General features: G+C 33.7%; 1 long non-coding RNA gene across 1 annotated transcript in view; it reads right to left on the reverse strand.

Annotated features, from left to right (window-relative positions):
- LOC120224165 overlaps positions 1 to 22,231 on the reverse strand; it is a 45,286-nt gene that overhangs the window by 7,754 nt on the left and 15,301 nt on the right. Inside the window, exons 3-4 of the long non-coding RNA XR_005526489.1 lie at positions 19,882 to 19,976; positions 8,792 to 8,874 (exon numbers count right to left, since the gene is read on the reverse strand). This is a non-coding gene — a long non-coding RNA (uncharacterized LOC120224165). The remainder of the gene's footprint in view (positions 1 to 8,791; positions 8,875 to 19,881; positions 19,977 to 22,231) is intronic.

Below are 22,231 nucleotides of genomic sequence, written 5' to 3' on the forward strand. Positions count from 1 at the left end.
TTGATAAAACATTGACTGATTAATAGTTATGATTGTTTAGTAAATTTTTCTGTAATGAATAATGGACATATTGTTGTTTGTTGTTATAATTCATCTTATTACTATATAAATAATCCTTTATGAAAACTCTTTGGAAGATGAATGAAAAGAGCAACAGCCATTGGTAGACCTAGTTGCTAGGGTAAAGTGAAATATCCTGTCATTTTTTAAGATATTAAAATATTAAAATTTTAAAATATATACATATTTATAAATAAACGAACTTTGTGTGTGTGTTTTTCTACAAACTATAGGGTTTGAAAAGAAGTAATGCTATAATGAAAATTCCCTTCATAGCAAATCTTTGAGATTAAGGATGAAAGTAAAATATGGCCGAAAGGGATTAAACAACTTCTTGGGAAACCTCAGTAATGATTCCCAAAGCTTTTAAAAGCCTCACTTTAGATCTAATGTGGAATCAGAATATTTTAAACAGAAAAAAAAAATGACTTCAAGTGAAAATTATCAGCTGGACTATTATAAAAAAGGGGATGGCTATATTTGAGATATCTTGATCTCAAGAAAAATTAAACACATATTACTAAGTGAAATAAGCTTATCTGAAAAGGTTATATACTGTATGATTCCAACTATATGACATTCTGGAAAAGGCAAAGCTATGTAGAGAGTGAAAAGATCAATGGTTGCCAGGGCTAGGATGATTTTTAGGGCAGTGAAACTATTCTCTATGATACTATACATTATACAGTATTGTAAAATACTGGTGGATATGTGTTATTATACATTTGTCAAAACCCATAGAATGTACAACACCAAGAGTGAACCCTAATATCAACTATGGAGTCTAGGTGATTACGATGTGTCAATGCAGGTTCATCAATTGTAACAAATGCACCACTCTGATGGGAGATGTTGATAATGAAGGATGCTGTGCATATGCGGGAACAATGAGTATGGGAGAACTCTCTGTACCCTCCTCTCAGTTTTGCTGTGAATCTAATACTGCTTTAAAAAATAAAGTCTATTAAAAAATCTATAAGCTCTGGTATGCTGCTACTTTTTAATAAGAAGTAAATATTTTTTTCAAATAAAATTGTAACATCATTTCTTTAGGTTTTTAACTAAAACATTCCATTATGTAATTTTACAGTGAAATTATATGAGTAAAATGAGTCATTTACACATAGATGGCCCAATGAGTATAATAAATATTGACTAAGTTTTGGTTGGTTGAAGTACTTTTATATAAATGCCATTGACTATTTCTGTAGTCTCATTTAAACAAGTAAAAGTAATGATTAGTTGGAAAACATTTTTAGTTCTGCATGTGCTCAGAAAGACAATGACTTGACATATTCAACAAAAGGCCATTCTGGAGACTGTACTTTGAAGTAAACAAGGAGATTGAATGAAAAGCAGATAACTGATCAGGTTAGAGACAACTGAGACAATGGGTCAAAGGAAAATAATTAAACATCCCCAGGAAACTTCTAATGATTTAAATCTGCCCTACTAATAATGTTGGAAGAAACAGTTCCTTATAATTGCTATTTTTACCCTCAAGGCAACACATAGTGGGGAAAATGTTTCATTTTTTTGTTTCATTTTTTTGGTTTCTATTGTACTTACCTCATTACATACAAATGTTAACATGAATGTCTCCTCTAATGTCTCAGAACTTTTGATGTTATAAGGAACAGAAAAAACTTAATCTGTGTGACAGGTTGCTAGCTGTGTCCTAAATCCTTTTTCTCCTTCTTACTCAGTAATCAAGTTTTAGATAGGCATGCAGCTAGAGACTACATTTCCCAGTCAGCTTTGTAGTTTGGTATGGCAGGTATGAAACTTAGAACCAATGATATGTGACTAGAAGTAATGTTTGCCATTTCTAGGCTTTGGCCTTAAAACATTGGGGATATAATTCCTTTACCCCTCTTTCTTCTTTTCCTATAGGCTAGGCTATAGACAAGGCAGTGACCCAGCTTCAATCATCCTCAAAAGGAGGTCATCCTAGTGGTAGCAAAGTAATAATATGGAGGACTCTCAGTCCCTGGTTTACCTCATTTAATAGAGCTGCTCTTTTAGGCTTAGTGAAGTCAAACTATTACACCAGAAATAAACTACCATCTTATTTTAGCAACTAGTATTTGTTTTTCGTTTCTTTGTCATGGCAGCTTAATGTTTACTATAAGACAAAACAAATTTTAAAAACAAAAGAGATTTATTGACTAATGTAACTGGAAAATGTAGGTCTTCAGTAGGCTTCAGGGTTGGTTTGATTAAAGACTCACTCCTTTCTACGTCTCTGTCTTCTATATATTAGCTTCAGCTCATTCCTTTCCAGGTCTCTGTCCTCGATGCATTAACCTGGCTTACTTATTATGGTGGTGCAACCATTAACTAATCACTGAGATCAGAACATGATAATATGTTTTCTGTCTTAGCCTGAGCTTCCCACCCTACCCTAGAGCCAGAGGTACCAAAATGAAAGTTCAGGAACATTTCTAAAAAATGACAAACAGATGCTGGGGAGATAGCCACACGACAATATTTACATGTGTTTCTCAACATTCCCAATACTTTGGGATTATTTTTTAAAAAGAAAAGAAAGGGTGCTTGAATGGCTCAGTCAATTAAGCGTCCAACTTTGGCTCAGGTCATGATCTCGCGGTTCATGAGTTCAAGCCGCCCCCCACCCCGACCCGAGTCGGGCTCTATGCTGACAGCTCAGAGCCTGGATCCTGCTTTGGATTCTGTGTCTCCCTCTCTCTGTGTCCCTGCCCCATTTGCACTCTCTCTCTCTTTCTCAAAAAAATGGATAAACGTTAGAAAAAAAATTTTTGAAGAAAGGAAAAAATGTCCCCAGACCTATCCCTTCTCTCTGACCTCAGCTCCTCTGAGAACCTTCATCTTACAGACTGTGATCTTATTTGTTGTTGCTTCCCCAGGACTTAGGATATGTGTCAAGCACATAACAGAAGCCAAGAGAGGTTTGTTTAAATGATTTCACTTAAATTAAGTTTAAAAAGAATACTTTGAGAGAAAAAAATCATATCTAGGCAAAATTCTAGGTGTACATTTTTTAACTTGAATTTTAAGTTTGGGATATTGAGGGAACTACCTGAATCAAATATCTTTGACAAAAAACAGAAATCTTTTATTTAGATGGAGTAATAATTTAAAAAATTAAAAGGAGGCTACAGAAATCATTATAATTTTCTTTTATAAAGCTTTTGTTACACTCAACCAGGGGAATAGAGGAGTAAGGTGGGGTTGGGCTATTGATCGCCAATAGCAATAACCAGCATAGAATATTGCATGAAGAGATTAACGCTATAGATGGTCTACTCAAGCTTTAGCCTGAACCCAGCTGATAATTATAGACAGAATTGTGGTGTTCAGATTTGAGAAGCAGGCCAGAAAAGCAGCACCCAAAGAATGCTGTCTTGAGGATCTTATTTCATTTACATTCTGCCCCTTCTCAAAAGCAACTTGGGAAGCAGGAAAACTCAAGACCATACAAAGTATAATTATTATCATTACAGCCTCTGAAGTCCATCTTGTCTGTTCAGACACATTGTGGAAAATCATGTCCTTCAGGTTTTTCCCAGAAACCATGTGTTCAGGGCCTACAAAGTTCCATTTGAGCAAGAGCATCTGGCTTTGTGGCTACATCACTATGGTCCGTTGTCAAAGGAAAGATCTTTTATTTTTCTTTTTACTAGGCTGATGTAACCATAGGGTAAGAGTGGTAGAGAACCAGATTCCAATCCTAGACTGGCTTTAAACATACCAGTTAGAAGACAAAGGCTACTAAAACAAATAATGGTAAATGATGAAAGGTATGTAAGATCTACAAATATTAGATTATAAAATTCTTGACCGAAGTGCATTTGTCTAATCTGTACTCTGGTCCTCTAATAATGGACTCAAAGAACATAAAAAAGTATTCATACAGAAACAGTCATGAGTTTCACTGAACTATAGGCAAAGCGTACATAAAATCAGTAGCTTCTGACAACTCTTAAAGTCTTGGCAAATATTTTAGAAATCACTTTGATAAAGTATTCCTAAATGCCTGTAAGTACAACCTAATCATTATTGTTATTAAATATATAACCACTATTCTCTTTTTTATATTCATTTGCCCCAAACTAGTACTCAAATGGTATTTTTTCCTTTTTATATATTTGTTAGCAACAATAAAAACGCATTGTTAAAATATGTATTTTACAGGCAAAATTAATTTATGGTGGTAGAAGTCAAAATAGTGCTATGGGATAGATGAGTATCAATGGGGAAGGAATAGAAGAGAACTTTCTGACAAGGTGGGAATGTTTACCTCTTGATCTATTGATGGTTATACAGGTTTTATATGTATATAAAAATTCATCCAGCTTTCCTTTAACATTTGCGTATTTTATTATGTGTAAAATATGTCTTTATTTAAAATATTTTTAAAATATGCATTTTACTTAGGTGAAATTCTACATTTTGATGCCTTTGGCTTCAAAGAATTATTTCATTTATAACAATATCAACAGTATTTTCTTCATGAGTGGTCAAAAACTGTAATGAAATTCTCATCATATTCCACATAATAAATTAGTTCATGAAGTCCGATATCATCTCTGGAAATTAATGCCCTTTTAAGATCAATTTTTTTTAATGGAAAATTAGTGAAATTCTGCTACTCCAGCTAATTTTGCTGCAGTTTTGTGGCAGTGTAAGTATGTCTTTGTCTGTAGTCCAACTACCACAAAATCCTATATCCCTGAGATTATAATTTGTGGCTATGATTATATCACTGGTTTTAATATAACTCTTTCACTATATTTAAAATTTGAGAATAAATATAAAATTAGAAGGAAAAAATAATATATGGTATAGCCAAATCTCTGAACACAAAATTCAGGATTAGGATCAACTCAAAATACTTTCTTTTCTTTTCCTTTTTTCTAGTTTATTTATTTTGAGAGAGAGGTAGTGCAAGTGGGGAAGGGGCAGAGAGGAGAGAGAAGGAAACCCAGACAGGCTCCATACTCACTGGAGAGCCTAACGTGGGTTTCGTCCCGAACTGTGACCAGAGCCAAAAATCAAAAGTCAGATGCTTAACCGACTGAGCCAATAGGGTGCCCCAACTCAAAATATTTTCTTATATTTTTCATTTCTTTTAGATACTCCTATGACCATCTCACTTTGTCCACTGCTCAAAACACAAAGCCTATTTAGGACATTAATCCCTTCACATACAATTACAAATCCTAAAACTTGGAGGCAGGCAAAAGCTGTGTTTACACATATATTTGATATTTGATATTTGAGGAAATATATTTTCTTTTTAAATCTTCAAAGATGAGAATTTTAAACAACAAATGTTCAAATCAACCAACAGATGCCAAAAACAATTGAATGAAATAGTGGCAATTTTCCTAGTGACTAAAACCAAATATTTAATATATTTTACCAGCATTTCTCAAAATAAATTCTATGAAGTCTTAATAAATCACATTCAAAATAAGGTTTCATGTGTAAGTAGGTTCAGGGAATATTTTGTAAAGAAACTTAAATAGGTTAGTTATTGCAATACCTCCCAGAGCCTATAACCCACTCCTGTGCTTTGCCATCCTTTAAGAGCAGGCTATATAGTTAGTATGTCCACACTCTTTTACAGAGACTCGTAAGGTCAGTGCTCCAAGAAGTGCATATTCAGGAAATATGTAAATACAAATAGTTCACTAACAGAGTTTTAAAGTGATTTTTTTTTTCAACAGATTTTTTTGTATACACATACCTAGTCAAACCGGTAACATCTCTAATTGTAATTAAGATAATATAAAAAAAATTACCACTTGAGTTCTATTTCATCATCTCTCAATCATATCATGGGTAGCATAGCACCTGACAATTTAGACTAATTTAAAAATATATATGGAATATTAGTTAAGGTGGTATCAAACATGAATAAACATTACACCACTTGTTTTAAAAGATCTAACTGGTATCTGGTGAGGTGATACAAAAATATCTGGGTCCCCACATCTTGGTTTGTTACTAGTATCAAGATTGACCTTATGGATAATGAATTTTCTCTAAGGTAGGAGATACCATAATGGCTCTTTAGCCCCTCATGTTCCCTAGGGTAGCTGTTAGCACTATCTTCATAAATTCCTTATTTACTTTTTAAGGCATATCTTGAAATCCTCTAATAAAGAGAAGTCCCTCCCTGAGGGTTAGTTTTTGCTCAGCAGATTTATCAAGTATTTTCTAAGTGAGACGTAGCAGGAAGCTTACCCTGAGAGAACAGAGAAGCAATACACTTTAGTTTGGAGGAGAGAGCAAAGATTTATGCCCAGTGTGGATTTCCCCTAGGACACAGCAGTTCAGGTTGGGAAGGCAGTGAAATATCTATGTCTGAGTGAGTTACCCCAGAGTTATAAGAATTTCTCTTTTAGCTTCTCATGTCACCCAAAAGTCTGAAAGTGATTCAGTCTGTTAAGGTCAGCCTCCCGTGAGACAAAGGAGGTTAGAGAAGAGGGAGTGAGAAGGTAGGAGCAAATGAAGTATAACCATTACATCATCAAGGCCAACTGGATAGTGATAGATGCCCCTATTTAAAAATTTCTTCTCCCTAATTTGTGTTGCCAAATGTTTACTTATTATGCAAAATAGAATACATCTGGTATCTTCAACCTGGTTAGACCTAAGCCAACCAAATGCAGCCCACTGCTGCTTGCTTTTGTAAATAAAATTTTATTGAAATCCAGCCATGCCTATCAAGTCTAGAAAGGCAAAGTTGAATAATTTCAAGAGTGACCATGTGACTTACAAAGCCTAAAATATTTACTATCTGGTTTTTAACAGAAAAGCTTTGTCAACCCCTGGTTTTAATAGTGTTTCTTTTCCTTTCCATTCTAATTTTCTAAAATATTTTCAAAGTGACTTGAAGTTTATATTTTTGGAATCATATTTTCCCTGTGAAAAGATTCAGGTTATTTTACATTAAAAGCAATTTACAGCTAAGTCAATGTAATAGCTAGGCTAGCACATGCAGCTGAAAAGTGAGAAAATAAAATGGTTGTTTTGAAAACATCCTTTTTTAAGATCACAAACATCTGGATATTTCCCAAGACATCTGGAACATCAACTGATTGACTTGTTTATATTTAGCCATGTGCATTTTGTAAACACTTGAGGTAAAAACTAAACATTAGAAGTAAAAATAATAATTTCATGTAACATTTTTCTTCAAAATACTTCTAATTTTAAACGTCAGTTTTCTTGCCCATTTAAAATTCACCAAAAAGTGAATGAAGTCTATAATTTTATCAGACATTTTGGAGAATTTAAAGAACATGATATTGGTTTCTTTCATTCTTTATTTAGTTATGCAATTTCTTTATTCTCATTGTCTGAATGATCAAAGATAATATCATTAAGATTGTTAAAGGCCTCAAAACTCAGAGTAAGCAATGTATTTTTCAGTTATTATATAGTAGAGAATCAGCAAAATAGTAGGAAGAGTGTCCCATCTCTGAGCAACTGAATTGAAATTAAACATGTTTCTTGGTCTCTTAGTGTCAGCTCTCTTAATGTTTGGAATGACCTTTGGTTAGAGCCAAAAAGATTCTCATGAAAGGATATGGGGCATTGGAGCCAGACTAGGGTTTGACTGCTGGCCCAATTACTTTCTAGCCTATTTTGGCCCAAGTTTCTTCTCAATATAATGAGGATGATATTTTTATTGGAAATGCAGTACATATGGAGCCTGAAAAAAGAGTAATAATAATAATAAGACAATGGCTCCTATTTATTGACTCACTTACTGTGTACCAGCCACTAAGCTCAGTGTATTATATATACCTTGCATCATTTAATCTTCACAAAGCCTTAAAGGTAGTTAGCTGTTATTACGTCTAATTCAGAGATAAGTTCACTGAAGTGTTTACTTCCAGTTTACAAATTCTACCCTTAGAAGAGCAGCTACCATTCATCTAGTGCCTACTACATGCTGGAGACTTCACATATATTTTCTCAATTAGTATACAGTGCTAACAGGTAGCTATTTTTATTATCTTGTTTTCTAAGGTTTAGAGAGGTTAGTTTTGCCACAGCTACACACCTATTAGGCAGAGCTGTGGTCAAAACACAGGAAGAAAAACTTCCCAAGAACTGTGCCTTTAACCTTAACTATACTACCTCAGTAAAGAATAGCTATTGTTGTTGTTGTTACCACCAACATAGGTATATTGTTTAAAAAAAAAACCATAAAACCAATAAACTAAAAAAATACATCTATGCATATATATGTATGAAACTTGACAAACACAGTTAGGGAATCAAATAGTTCTATGTATAATTTTTCAAATTGAGAGTATACACCTTTGCACTGAATTGCAAAATAAATATGAGGATTACTGAACTTATAGAGCTAAGTACTTCCCACCTGGATTTACTCGCCCAAGAGAGTTTTTCTAAAAACAAAATTTGAAATTTTCTATTTCAAAATTATGTAATGCCTACATCAGATATCTTAAATAGTGTGGTTGCTGAAAATTTGCACAGCCTATGATTATGTCATCTCAAGCTCTGAAAAAGGTGCAGTAATGTTTATGAAAGAGCAGGATGCCAGATATACCCCATGTCAGAAAAATCTATTTGAGTTCTAATGCTCTTGTACCCTCATGCAGATTGTCACCCAGAGCAATATGCAGAAAATATACAGCTTGCCTGATTGTACCCTTACTAAAATAGTCTCAGAATTATGAAATAGATGAATTAAAATTTCTACCTGAATAGACCTTTTCCTCTTCTGAGTTTCCTCTTCTGAGTTTCTTTATCCATCGTTAGGTTTAGGGTTGGTTGCTAAAATGTCTAGAAAGAAATGGTATATAACCAGAAAAATTGCTGCAAAAGTTTGATTTTTGTTACAACATTTGGGCAAGTTTTGAAGAAGAGGTCTTCAAACAATAAAGGAAATTGTTGACAGAAAATCAAGTTTTTTTGACCATTTAATTCTCAGCAAGCCACTTCAAGCAAATTCTGCAGGAAGCATGGAATTGGTCCATAATAATTAGCATATTGAGAAAGGAAATGTTAGAAATGTGAATAGTTTTTCCTGTTTTGCCTTTTCACCATTCCATTCCTTCCACCCTTATAATGAACCATAGTTTATACTTCTTTGGGTCACCCACCTATTGAAGAATTTCTGAACACATGAGTAGTCCACCCATTGGTGGAAGGGTGTTTATCTGCATTTGCAAAAGGTGGGATCTTCTATGGATCCTTTAAGAAAAAGGTAATGTCTTTGAGACTTCTGTTTGAATGACCAATTATTCAACTGATTTATTTCAATTATTCTGTTTTTCCATCATTAAAGTAAAGTTTTATTCACTATCACCACATAATCTTAGTTTTAGCTGGTCAGTATGATAAGAGAAGAAAATAGATAGGAAGAAACAAAGGTCCATGGTCTGAAGCATTCCTGTCTTTCTCACGCTTTATAGGAGTATGAAGAGAATGCAAAATATAGTCCCTGAGTCAGAAGTTATGTTGAAAGTGTACTTTATAGGTCCTAGAAACACTTTGGATCTTCTTTTTATACTCTAGGGTATAAGAGTTGGTAGTTCAAAAACAGTTACTGAAGAATCTAAATTCTAAGTTCATTTGGAAAATCTATAATGCATAAGAACTCACCTCATTTTTATGATTGCTCTATTAATAGCTTAAAAAGACAAAATTAAATTCATTTGTAAGGATAATAGACTGTTTTTATGGTAGCTTTGTAAGGCTGAAGATAGAGGATTAAATTACCACTTCAACAGTGAATTCTTTTAAATATTTTAACATACTGAATTTTACAAGAGAACAACCTTAACTGTTCCTTCATTAGTAGTCAGTAGGGTCGCCACATAAAATATAGGATGCCCACTAAATTTCAATTTCAGGCAAATAATTAATACATTTTTTAGTATGTATAGGCTCCCTGAAATATTTGGGATATACACTACTTAAAAAAAGATCCTTCTTTATCTAAATTTCAAGTGTAACTAGGAATCCTATATGTTTATTTGCTAAATCTAGCAACCTTATTGGTAGACCAAACCCTCTGAAAGGTTTTCAAATGGTGTTCAGTTCAACTGGCTATCAGCATCCTTTACATTCACCCATTCATTCATTAGTTCACTAATTAATTACTTGAACAAATATTGGAATACCTTGTTTACTGTTGTCAGTATCAGGAATAGTTTTACAAAGCCTCCTGCCTCATGAATCAGTGGTTCTCAATCTTTGTTGTCCATTATAATCAGCTGGGGAAATTTTTTTTAATATTAATGAAGTCCTAGATACAATCCTCAAGATTCTAAATTACTTATTCTGGCATCTGGCCTGATTATCAGACTTTTACAACCTCCCCAGGTGATTCTAATGTATGACCAAGGTAGAAAACCACTGCTGTGGATGAAGACAAATTATATATTCTTCATCCTTTTTTTTTCCTTTATAATGCCTGCATCTGACACTAGGCATGCCTATTAATGGTTGAGTCACTCAGCAGATTAACTCTTCAGAAAAGCAAATTGCAAACAATTTTAACTGAGATTTTTCCAAAGCAATGTAACTCTTTAGTAAGCTAGCATTATACCTTTTTAAATTAAACTATTTTGCCTCAATTTTAGAATAATGAATATTTAAATAAATGCATTCATCCATTCATTCAAAAATACTTAAATTTCTGTCTAAGCAATGGGCACTGCACCAGGCACTAGAGATGGAGCCATGAAAAAGGCAAAACTCCTATTTATGTGAGGGGGACAATTAGTGTGAAAGCAAAATTTAAACAATTCCTATGAAGAAAATGAATCAAGGAGTCAAAGGAATTAAGTAGTGGGGAGGGATACATTTTAGAGAGATCAGAAAAAGTTTCTCAAGGAACATCTGACCAGACACCTAAATGATGTGAGGACTGAAAGGTAAAAGAAATAACAAGGAGATCCGAACAAGTTTGGTTTGTTCACAGGAAGAGCTGAAAGGACAGTGTGACTACAGCAGTGGTAGGGGGAGAGTGGTACAAGATGAGGTCATACAGAAGTGTACGTAGCTCCTTAAACCAAGACAAGGACATTGGGCAATATTCTGAGCTGTAGAGTAAGAGATATGGTTTAATTTATGTTGTAACAATATCACCTTGGCTTCCTTATGGAGACAGGCTGGTAGGGTAATGGTCTCATAAAAGAGGCAGATTACTGTAGTAGTTAGGGTGAGAGATGATGGTGATTTGGACTCGGGCAGTAGCAGTAGAGCTTTCAAGAAATGGTTGGGATATAATTTGAAAGTAAATCCAACAGTTGTTGCAGATAGGTTGAAAATAGGGTGTGAAGGAAAGAGGAAATAAGAATTCTTGGAATTTAACTTCTACTAAGATGGGGATAAAGAGCTGACACAAGAGTTCTGGAAGGACTAGGTTAAGTTTGAGGTGTATAATGGTCATCCCAGTGGATAGGGTCATTATGGCTGATATGTATATCTGGAGCTCAGAGAAGCAATCAGAGCTGCAGATATAAATTTAGATCATCATCTATACATAAGGGTGTATTTTTTTCCCTCTATTAAGTTTAAAACACTGGACTGTTTTTAAACAAAGTGAAGCAGTCATTTCCTTTCAAAGTGAATTACTTCCTTTGCGAGTTATACCTATGACCTAAACACTGGCACTGATGAGTTATAATCCTTTACTACAGAAAACATATATAAAAGGAAATATTGTCCCTACAACTTTTTAAATGTCCTTAGAATTGATACATGAAATTATTGTGAAAATTATTTTGGATGATGGATGAGGTCTTTTTAGGCTATGGCTAAAAAAACCTCTCATGATCAAGAAATAATAATTTTCAGGGCTCCTGGGTGGCTCAGTCAGTTAAGTGTATGACTCTTGATTTTGCTTCAGGTCACAATCTCACAGTAATGAGATTGAGCCCTATGTAGGGCTCCATACTGAATGTGGAGCCTGCTTGGGATTCTCTCTGTCTCTCTCTGCTCCCCCCAACTTGTGTACAGAGCTCTCTCTCAAAATAAATAAATAAACATTTTTTAGAAAGAAATGATCATTTTCAGCTCTACCTGCTTTTTTATTCTTAAAATTATTTTATCGGACGTTGTCAAGGATGTGGAGAAAAGGGAACACTTTTGCACTGTTGGTGGGAATGCAAACTGGTGCAGCCACTCTGGAAAACAGTAAGGAAGTTCCTCAAAAAATCAAAAATAGAACTACCCTATGACCCAGCAATCACACCTAGGTATTTATCCAAAGGATAAAAAAATTGATTCAAAGGGGTACATGCACCCCAATGATTATACCTGTTATATACACACACACACACACACACACACACACACAATGGGATTATTACTTGGTAATGAGAAAGAATGAAATCTTGCCATTTGCAACATAAAAAATGAAACTAGAGTACATTATGCTAAGCAAAATAAGTCTGTCAGAGAAACAGAAATATTATATGATTTCACTAATATGTGGAATTTTAGAAACAAAAAAGATAAACATAAGGGGAGAGAAGGAACAATAAGATAAAAACAGAAGGAGGCAGGGGCACCTGGATGGCTCAGTTGGTTAAACATCCGACTTCAGCTAAGGTCATGACCTTGAGTCCAGGCCTCAAGTCAGGCTCTGTGCTGACAGCTTGGGGCCTGGGGCCTGCTTTAGATTCTATGTCTCCCTCTCTCTCTCTCTGCCCCTTCCTCACTAGCTCTGTCTCTCTCTCTCTCTCAAAAATAAATAAACATTAAAAAATTTAAAAAAGAAACAGAGAGGGAGGCAAACCATAAGAGACTCTTAAATACAGAGAACAAACTGAAAGTTGTGGAGGGATGTTGGGTAGTAGAATGGGCTAAATGGGTGATGGACATTAAGGAGGGCACTTGTTGGAATGAGCACTGGAATGAGCATATATAAGTGATGAATCACTGAATTCTACTCTTGAAATAATTATCACACTATATGTTAACTGACTTGGATTTAAATAAAATTTAAAATTAAAGAATAATTTACATGTAAGCAATATATCATTATGCATTTATATTAGTAATTATTTACTGCTGAAAGTTTATTTTTTAAGAGTGAATTTTAACCAATCAGCAAAGCACTATTATCAGTCAGCCTTTGGAGTACAGAAAAGAGTTGTATTTAATAGTAATAGGATTCATTCCCATTTCTCCATTTCTATCCCTTGATTCCTGGACCTGTGACTCATGGTTATGGGAGAAACAAACTATATATTGGATGCTAATTTAAACATAAATAGCCTCCCGGATAATATGGGAGTGGCATCACTCTGTTACTCCTAGTGTTCACCAGCAATTTTTTTTTTTTTTTTTTTGCCTCCTGTACCCACAATCTTACACTCTGCTGGTCCAGATGTTTGAGATTCAAAAGGAAGAATACTTCCAGGAGGAGACACAGGGAGAATACCATGTGAAGACAGAGTAATGCATCTACAAGCCAAAGAATGCCACAATTTGTTGGCAAACTACCAAAAGCTAGAATGATGTAATAGGGAGGATTCCCTGATAGGCCTCAGAAAAGCACAGGCCTGTAGACACCTGATTTTAGACTTTTAGCCTCCAGAACCATGAGACAATGGATTTTGGCATTCTTTTTTAAAGCCACCCAGCTTGAGAAAAGTAATACAACCACTATTTTAATAAATCCTCTGCATTTAACAAGGCACAGTACTTGTTTAGGGATTTACTATTTCCCAGGAACTATTAGTTAATGGACTGTGTCTCCTGTTTTTCAGAGGCAGTTAAAGAGAAACAAAAAGAAAAATTGAATCATGTAGCACAATCTTTAAGTGAAAAAAATGTTTATGCTCTTCATAATAAAGCACCTTTTTACTTTCGCTTTCAGAGAACAATAGGGCATTTTAGATATGGGAATAATATTGGCAAGTAGACTTGGAGAATATGAGCCAGCTTTATAAGTGTAACAGAGGATAAATTAACCTTCAATGATGTACTTTTAAACTTTACTGGAGCCAAAGGTCTAAAAGGCAAGGGAGGCCATTATATTGCCCAAACTTTTAAAGTAATATTTGATTTCAGCCAAGGAAGTACAACACTCCAGACAGATGGGGGAGGGGAAGGAGGGGGAATTTAAATAATCTCATATGGAAACATTTAAAGGAGTATAACATCAATCATTTTGTCAACAGTGATTGGATAAGGTTGAGATTTTCGAAGTTCAACAGGACTTTGAAATCTAAAATGTGTTAAATATGTTTTAATACACTGATATAATTCAACACTTTATCACTAGTTATAATCACCAGATAATCTGCAAAAAATATCTATAAATGTCATAGCCAGAAATTCTTTACATCTTGATAAGGAAAACCAGAAAACTCAACTTTGTATGAAAGAAAATTATAGGACTGCAGATGGGTTAAAGGAGAGATTTGAAAAGTGGTTCCAGGAGAGTGTAACAAGATATACTTACTAATAAAAATGGAAAGTAAGAGTTGGCAACTAGTTTATAGTTAAAAGATCAGCTTCCAGAAGAACCCAAAACTATAAACCTATGTCAAGAGTGAGTACACAGTATGGCTCAGTTGGTTAAGCATCCGACTTTGGCTCAGGTCATGATCTCACGGTTCGTGGGTTCGAGCCCCATGTCGGGCTCTGTGCAGACAGCCAGCTCAGAGCCTGGAGCCTGTTTCGGATTCTGTGTCTCCCTCTCTCTCTGACCCTCTCCTGTTCATGCTGTCTCTCTCTCTCTCTCAGAAATAAATAAAACATTAAAAAAAAAAAGTGAGTACACAGTACAGAAAAAGGAATTATCTAGACAAAAGGATGTGATAGGAATGAGATCATTTTCATTAAATGATTGGACTGGCCTGGAAATATTAACAGTTGTACAAGGCTTGATGATTGATAACCTCTACATGGAAGAAAGTAGGTGAAAGAAAAAGAATTTTATTATGGCCTTACCCAGGAATATTTCAACATTAACTTTCAACTGAAGCTTAAGGATATCTGATAGTTGGGATTTAAGTAGATATAGGCCCTGGAATGAGGAAATCAGCCCTGAAGATGTCACCTTTTGGTATGAAGGGCCATACTCTATAGAGAAATAAGTATAATCTATTAACTATATATTGATATTTTGAAAAGAGCAATTTAGTTCAGGCCATCTTATATAGCTCCTTCAGAATTTTATGTTAAATCTTTTGTTTATAGTTGGCCAAGAAAAAAAAGTGAGAAGACTGCATGAAACATTTTATTGTGGGTGTATCTTACCCACCACATTACTTTGGCCAGAATCCAGTCACAAGACCATATCCATATTGCAGTCTGGGCTGAGAAAGGTAGTGGCCCCATGTGGAAGAGGAAATGGGATTGATAAGCATCTACCAATTAGTGTGAAAAAACTAATACATGTAAACATACACATAACTTGAAAAAACATCTATATACCCATATTCATAGCAGCATTATTGCCAATAGCCAAGATATGGAAACAATACATTGTCCATTGATAGATGAATAGATAAAGAAGTTGTGGTGTATATATACAATGGAATATTATGCAGCCATAAAAAGAGGAAATCCTGCCATTTGCAACAACATGAATGGAACTTAAAGGCATTATGTTAAAAGAAACAAGTCAGATAGAGAAATACAAATACTGTGTGATCTCTAAGTGAGATCATATGTAAAATCTAAAAAAAAAAAAAAAGGAACAACAAATTCATAGAAAGAGACCATAATGGTAGCTACCAGAGACAGGGATGAGGAGAGGGGAATTGGAAGAAGGTGGTCAAAAGGTACAAACTTCCAGTTATCTTATATTTGTTGTATATCATATATTTATCTTTAGCATATAAAGTAATAATACGGATGTAATATATGGCATAATGACTATAGTTAACAGTGCTGTATGGTACATGGGAAAGTTATTAAAAGGGTAGAATTTAGGAGTTCTCATCACAAGACATTGGGTTTTTTTCTTCTTGTATCTATATGAGATGGAGGATGTAAACTATGGTGATAGTCATTTTATAACATATGTAAATCAAACCATCATGCTGTACACCTTAAGCTTATACAGTGATGTATGTCAATTATTTCTCGTAAAATGGGGAAAAACACGCAATATCCCCTATTTTCATTTTGTTTGTACTTGCAGTTATGTCTATACCCAAATATTAATTTTTAACCTTTCTCGATTAGATTGGATCTCGTTAAACTACAATTTATACTTGGGTTTTGCTTTGTGATTTAATCTAACAGTTTTCTTTACTAGGTGAGTTTATTCCATATAAATTTATTATCTGAGAGATATATTTGGACTTAGTTCTGTCAAATTGTTTTATGTTTTCTTCTTTTATAAATATTTGCTACCAGTTTTTTTTCCTATGGTTTAATTTTAAGCATGTTTATTTTCTTTATAATAATTTCAGTGGTTTCCTTTATAAAAGTAATATAACTTATCCTCTAATTTTTATAGGTTTGAAATGTCTATGAGACTAAACTTGTGCAATAATTTGGTTTTATATCAAATTCTTAGGATGTTCTTTCTTTTCCTGGGGAAAATGTAAATAATGTATTATAGTCTTCTAGCACTGATTGTTACTGGGATAAATTTCTATATAATTTTCTCTTCATTTTTTGAAAAGGGTAAATTGTTAGGTTATTTCTTGACATTGACTTATTTGTGTAAACGTTTTATTAAATAATGTGTAAAACTTCTAATCAGTTTTCTAAAATGTTATACAATTTTACAATCCAACCAGCAATGTTTGAGTTTCTGTTGTTTCACATTCTTGCCCGTAAGTTATATTTCTAATTCTTTTCATCTTGGCCATGGTAAAGATATATAGTCATTTGTTCATCTGAGTTTCAATTTGCATTTTTCTGAGGACTATTGAGAGTGAACATTTTTCTCAGTATTTATTTGCCACTTACATATTATTTACATATAATCTTTTATAAAATATAATTATAATATACATTTACTACATTATATAATTATATATATATATTTTAATAGACACATATATAATATTTTTCCAATCTATGGCTTGCCTTTTCATTTTAATGGGATATTTAAAAGGGAAGTTATGTTGAGAAAAGAACACAGTGGGAAGCATCATCCTTCCTGATTTCAGGCTATATTATAAAGGTATAGTAATCAAAATAATATGATACCAGCATTAAAGCAGACACATTGACCAAGAAGCAGAATCAAGAACCCAGAAATAAACCCATGTTTATTCTGGTCAATAAATATTTGACAAGAGGGCCAAGAATACTCAATGGAGAAAAGACAGTCTATTCAATATATGGTACTAGAAAAATTGTAGATAGTCCCATATAAAAAATTTAAACTTAAAACCTGTTTGTTTTACACTGCTCACAAAAATGAACTCAAAATGGATTAAAGGTTAAGATTGGAAACCATATAACTTCTAGAAGAAAACACAGGAAATGGTCATGGCAATTTTTTGGATATGGCACCTACCTAAGCACAAGTAACAAAGAAAGAAAAAATAAGTGAATCTACATCATACTAACAAGCTCTACACAGAAAACAAAAACGAAAACAACAAAAGAAATTGACCAAAGTGAAAATGGAGGAAAAATACTTGCAAACTATGTATCTGATAAGGAGCTAATATCCAAACTATATATAAAAAAAATTTATACAACTCAGTATCAGAGCCCCCAAATAATCCAACTAAAAAATGGGCAAAGGGGGGCGCCTGGGTGGCTTGGTCGGTTGGGCGTCTGACTTTCGCTTGGGTCATGATCTCGCGGTTCGTGGGTTCGAGCCCCGCGTTGGGCTCTGTGCTGACTGCCAGCTCGGAGCCTGGAGCCTGTTTCAGTCTGTGACTCCCTCTCTCTGACCCTCTCCTGCTCACGCTGTCTCTCTCTCTCTCTCCTAGAAATAAATAAAACATTAAAAAAAAAAAATGGGCAAGGATCTGAATGGACTTTTTCCAAAGAAGATATACAAATGACCAACAGGTACATGAAAAGGTGCTCAGGACCAATAATCACCAGGGAAATCCAAATTAAAACCATAATATCACAGGGGTGCCTGGGTGGCTCTGTCAGTTAAGTGTCCGACTTCAGCTCAGGTCATGATCTCACAGTTCATGGGTTCGAGCCCCGCATCAGGCTCTGTGCTGACAGCTAGCTCAGAGCCTGGAGCCTGCTTCAGATTCTGTGTCTCCCTCTCTCTCTGACTCTACCCTGCTCATGATGTCTCTAACTCTCTCTCAAGAATAAAAAAAAGAACCACAATATCACCTCACATCTGTTAGAATGCCACAATAAAAAAGATAAGAGATAACAAATGCTCATAAGGATGTGGAGAAAAGGAAACACTTGTGCACTGTGGGTGGGATGGTAAATTGGTACAGCTACTATGGAAAATAGTAAGGAGGTTCCTCTGAAACTTAAAATTAGAACAACCAGTAATTCCACATATGGGAATATATAGGAGAAGGAAATGAAAATACTATGTCAAAAAGATAATCTGCACCCCTATGCTAGCCATAGCATTATTTACAATATGTAAGACATGGAAACAACCTACATCTCCATACATGGATAAATGGATAAAAAAGTTGTAGTATATACACACACATACACACACACACACACACACACGATGGAATATTATTCAAAATAAAAATGAACAAAATCCTGCCATTTGGGAAAACACCAATTGACTTTGAAGATATTATGTTAAGGAAAAATACTGTATGATCTCACTTATATGTAGACTCTAAAGAAACAAAAAAACAAAACAAAACAATGAGAGCGCCTTGGGTGGCTCAGTTGGTTAAGTTTCCGACTTCACCTCAGGTCATCGTCTTGTGGTTCTGAGTTTGAGCCCTGCATCAGGCTCTGTGCTAATAGCTCAGAGCCTAGAACCTGCTTCAGATTCTGTGTGTGTGTCTCTATTTCTGCCCTTCCCCCAATCACACTCTATCTCTCTCTCTCAAAAATAAACATTAAAAACAATTTTAAAAAATAAAACAAAAACAAATCAAATTTCCAAGTTCATAAAAAAAAAAAGAAAGAAAGAAAAAAATGATCAGATTTGTAGTTACCAGAGGCAGTGGGTGAAGGAGGGTGGAATTGGATGGAGGTGATCAAAAGGTACAAACTTTCAATTATAAATAGTACTACAGATGTAATGTAAATGATGACTATAGTTAACACTTCTGTACGGTATGTTTGAAAGTTGTTAAGAAAATAAATTCTAGGAGATCCTATCACACAGGATAAAACACTTTCTATTTCATTTTTTTTGTATCTGTATGAGGTGATAGAAATTAAACTCACCATGGTCATTTTGTCACAAATATGTAAGTCAAACAATGCTGTACACCTTAAACTTATACAGTATTGTATATCAATTGTATCTCAATACTGAGAAAAAAAAAGATACTGTTTCAAAACCTAAAATGATAATAATAACATTTATGAAATCCACTTCAAAAGGAACTAAGACTGTACCTGTGTCAGGAAACACATTATAATACAGATTTACACCTACAGAATGGATAATAAAACAATCCTGAGTTGGAAGCACAGAAGAGAAGAAGAAAGGCAGTTATCACTATGGATCTTTCAGCACCTCTACAGCATCATGCAAAGACATACAATTCAGTAAGGATAAGTTGGATAAGCACTGTAAACCAACAGCTGATAATTAAGACTGAAAAGGAGAAAAGCAGTAGGAAAGTCAGAATCATAAATCATTTTTACAAAAGAATATGAGATTTTAAATTAGTCCTAAGACATACAGCTGTTTTCCACATTCTACTTTGGGATGAAGTGTGGCCTTACCTTGCCAGATAGATTTTTAAAGATTGAAGAGATTTCTTGGCACTGAGCATTACTTCAGGAAGTCAACAGAATTGGGATGATCTCTTCATCGATGCCTGAAATTTATGTATTCAAACAATTACATCTCAAGTCTCACATGCCCAGTCTCTCAACATTTATTTATTTATCTACTTATTTATTTATTTATTTTTAGAGAGCAACCATGATTAGAAGAGAGGGGCAAAGAGAGAGGGAGAGAGAAAGGGAGAGAGGGAATCCCAAGCAGGCTTCATGTTCAGCACATAGCCTGATGTGAAGTTTGATCTCACACCCACAGAATCATGACCTGAGCCGAAATCAAGAGTCAGATGCTCAAATGACTGAGCCACCCAGGCACCCCTCTCTCAATAGGTTTATAACCACTGTACCAGTCACTTTAATTCCTTACTTTATTAAATAATTTATTAAACTATAAAATTTACAAAAAGCAATTTAAAAATTAAAGAGTTTTTTTAATTTTGATAAGTAAATTTATCATTTTTTGCTTTATGATGGGAGGTTTTGGTATGTTTTCTCAAAAATCTTTGTCTATCCCTGTTCTGTAATAATTTTGTCTTGGTTTTCTTCTAGAAGTTTCATAATGTTTTAGCCTTTATGTTCAGACCTCTGATCCATTTCGAGTCAAATATCTGTATTTTTTGACAGTTAAATCAATTTTGCATTTCCAGAATACTACTTGGTAATGATATTTTTATATTTTTCTGGATTAGATTTATAATATTTTGGTAAGAATATTTTCATCTATGTTCATGAGGGATATTGATCTGTAGTTTTGTTTCTTTGCAATGTCTCCGTCTGGTTTTACGGTATTAGGACAGTGTTGGCCTCCTAAAATGAGTTGGAAGTATTTAATTCCCACTGTTTTCTCAAATCTATGTAAGATTAGTGTCAATTTTCTTTTAATATTTCCTTAAATTTACCAGTCCTACCATGTGGGAATGATGCTCTTTGTTTTAGAAGTTGGGAGTTTTTAAAATAATAAATTTCCTTTTTATTAATAGGAGAACTTTGGACATACTTATTTTTTCCCCCTGTGTCAATTTTGTTCACTTGATCTTTCAGACAGTTTCAATTTATCAATTTTAAGTAGTTCATTTTATCATGAAATTTGTCCTATAAGCTCTACAGAGTTTTCCCCTTTATTATTCCTATCTTTGGAAATTTTTGTCTTCATTTTTTTTCTGATCAATCTAGCAAGAGGTTTATCAATTTTATTGATTTTTGTTCAACTGATATTTATTCTATTTATTATTTATTTTGATTCATTACTCTATTCCTTATTTCCTTCCTTCTACTTATGTTGAACTTAATTTTTTTACCTTTTAATATAAAAGATTAGATCATTGATTTAAAAAAATTAATATTATCATTAATAGCATTAAGATATTAATATCACTATTTTTCAAGAAAATAATAGCACTTAAGGCTATAAATTTCTCTCTAAGCATCACTTTAGCTGCCTCTAAAAACTTTAGTGTGTTATTCTCATTTTAATTCAAAAATAATATATTTCATTTCAACATTTTTTTTCTAATTCACCATGTTATTTATTCATTGAATCTCGGTTATTTAAAACTGTGTAGATTAGTTTTCAAATATTTAGGTATTTATTTAAGATAATTTTTTTATTTCATTTCATTATGGTCAGAGAATAATGCTGTATGATTTTGGTTATTTTACATTTAATAGAAATTTTTTTGTGGCTCCACATATAGTCTATTTTGATGATATTTCCTATGCACTCAAAGGAATATACATTTTTTTGTTGAATGTAATTTTCTATATTTCAGTTTAGGGCAGGCATGATGATATTGTTCATGTCTTCTGTAAACTTAATAATTTCCTGTAAATTTCCTTTATCAGTTACTAAATTGTGCTGAAATCTTCAATCATAATTATAGATTAATTTTCTTTTCAGTTCTTTTAGTTTTGGCTTCATGCATTTTGAAACTCAGTTATTAGGTGAATACATGTTTAGGATTTTTATGCCCTCTCGAATTGATCCTTTAATTATTATAAGATAGCATTCTTTACTTTGGTATTATCACTTCACCTTATTTTTCGATATTAATATAGCCACTTTAGCTTTTTTACAACTAAAGACCTACCACTGTCTTTATATTCAAAATGATTATTGTGCACACCATAAAGTTTGCCTTGTTTTTTCACATAGCCTGAAAATCTCTATCTTTAACTGGATTATTAGAACAGTTGTATAGAACCAATTTCTATCTGGCATTATTTTTATTCAGTCTAAAATAACTTCCTCTATCATTTCTTATAGTGCTGGGTTGTGATACATTTTCTTAGC

The sequence above is a fragment of the Hyaena hyaena genome, unplaced genomic scaffold (assembly GCF_003009895.1).
Source record: "Hyaena hyaena isolate Hyena2069 unplaced genomic scaffold, ASM300989v1 scaffold_1118, whole genome shotgun sequence".
In the NCBI taxonomy this organism is placed as follows: Eukaryota; Metazoa; Chordata; class Mammalia; order Carnivora; family Hyaenidae; genus Hyaena; species Hyaena hyaena.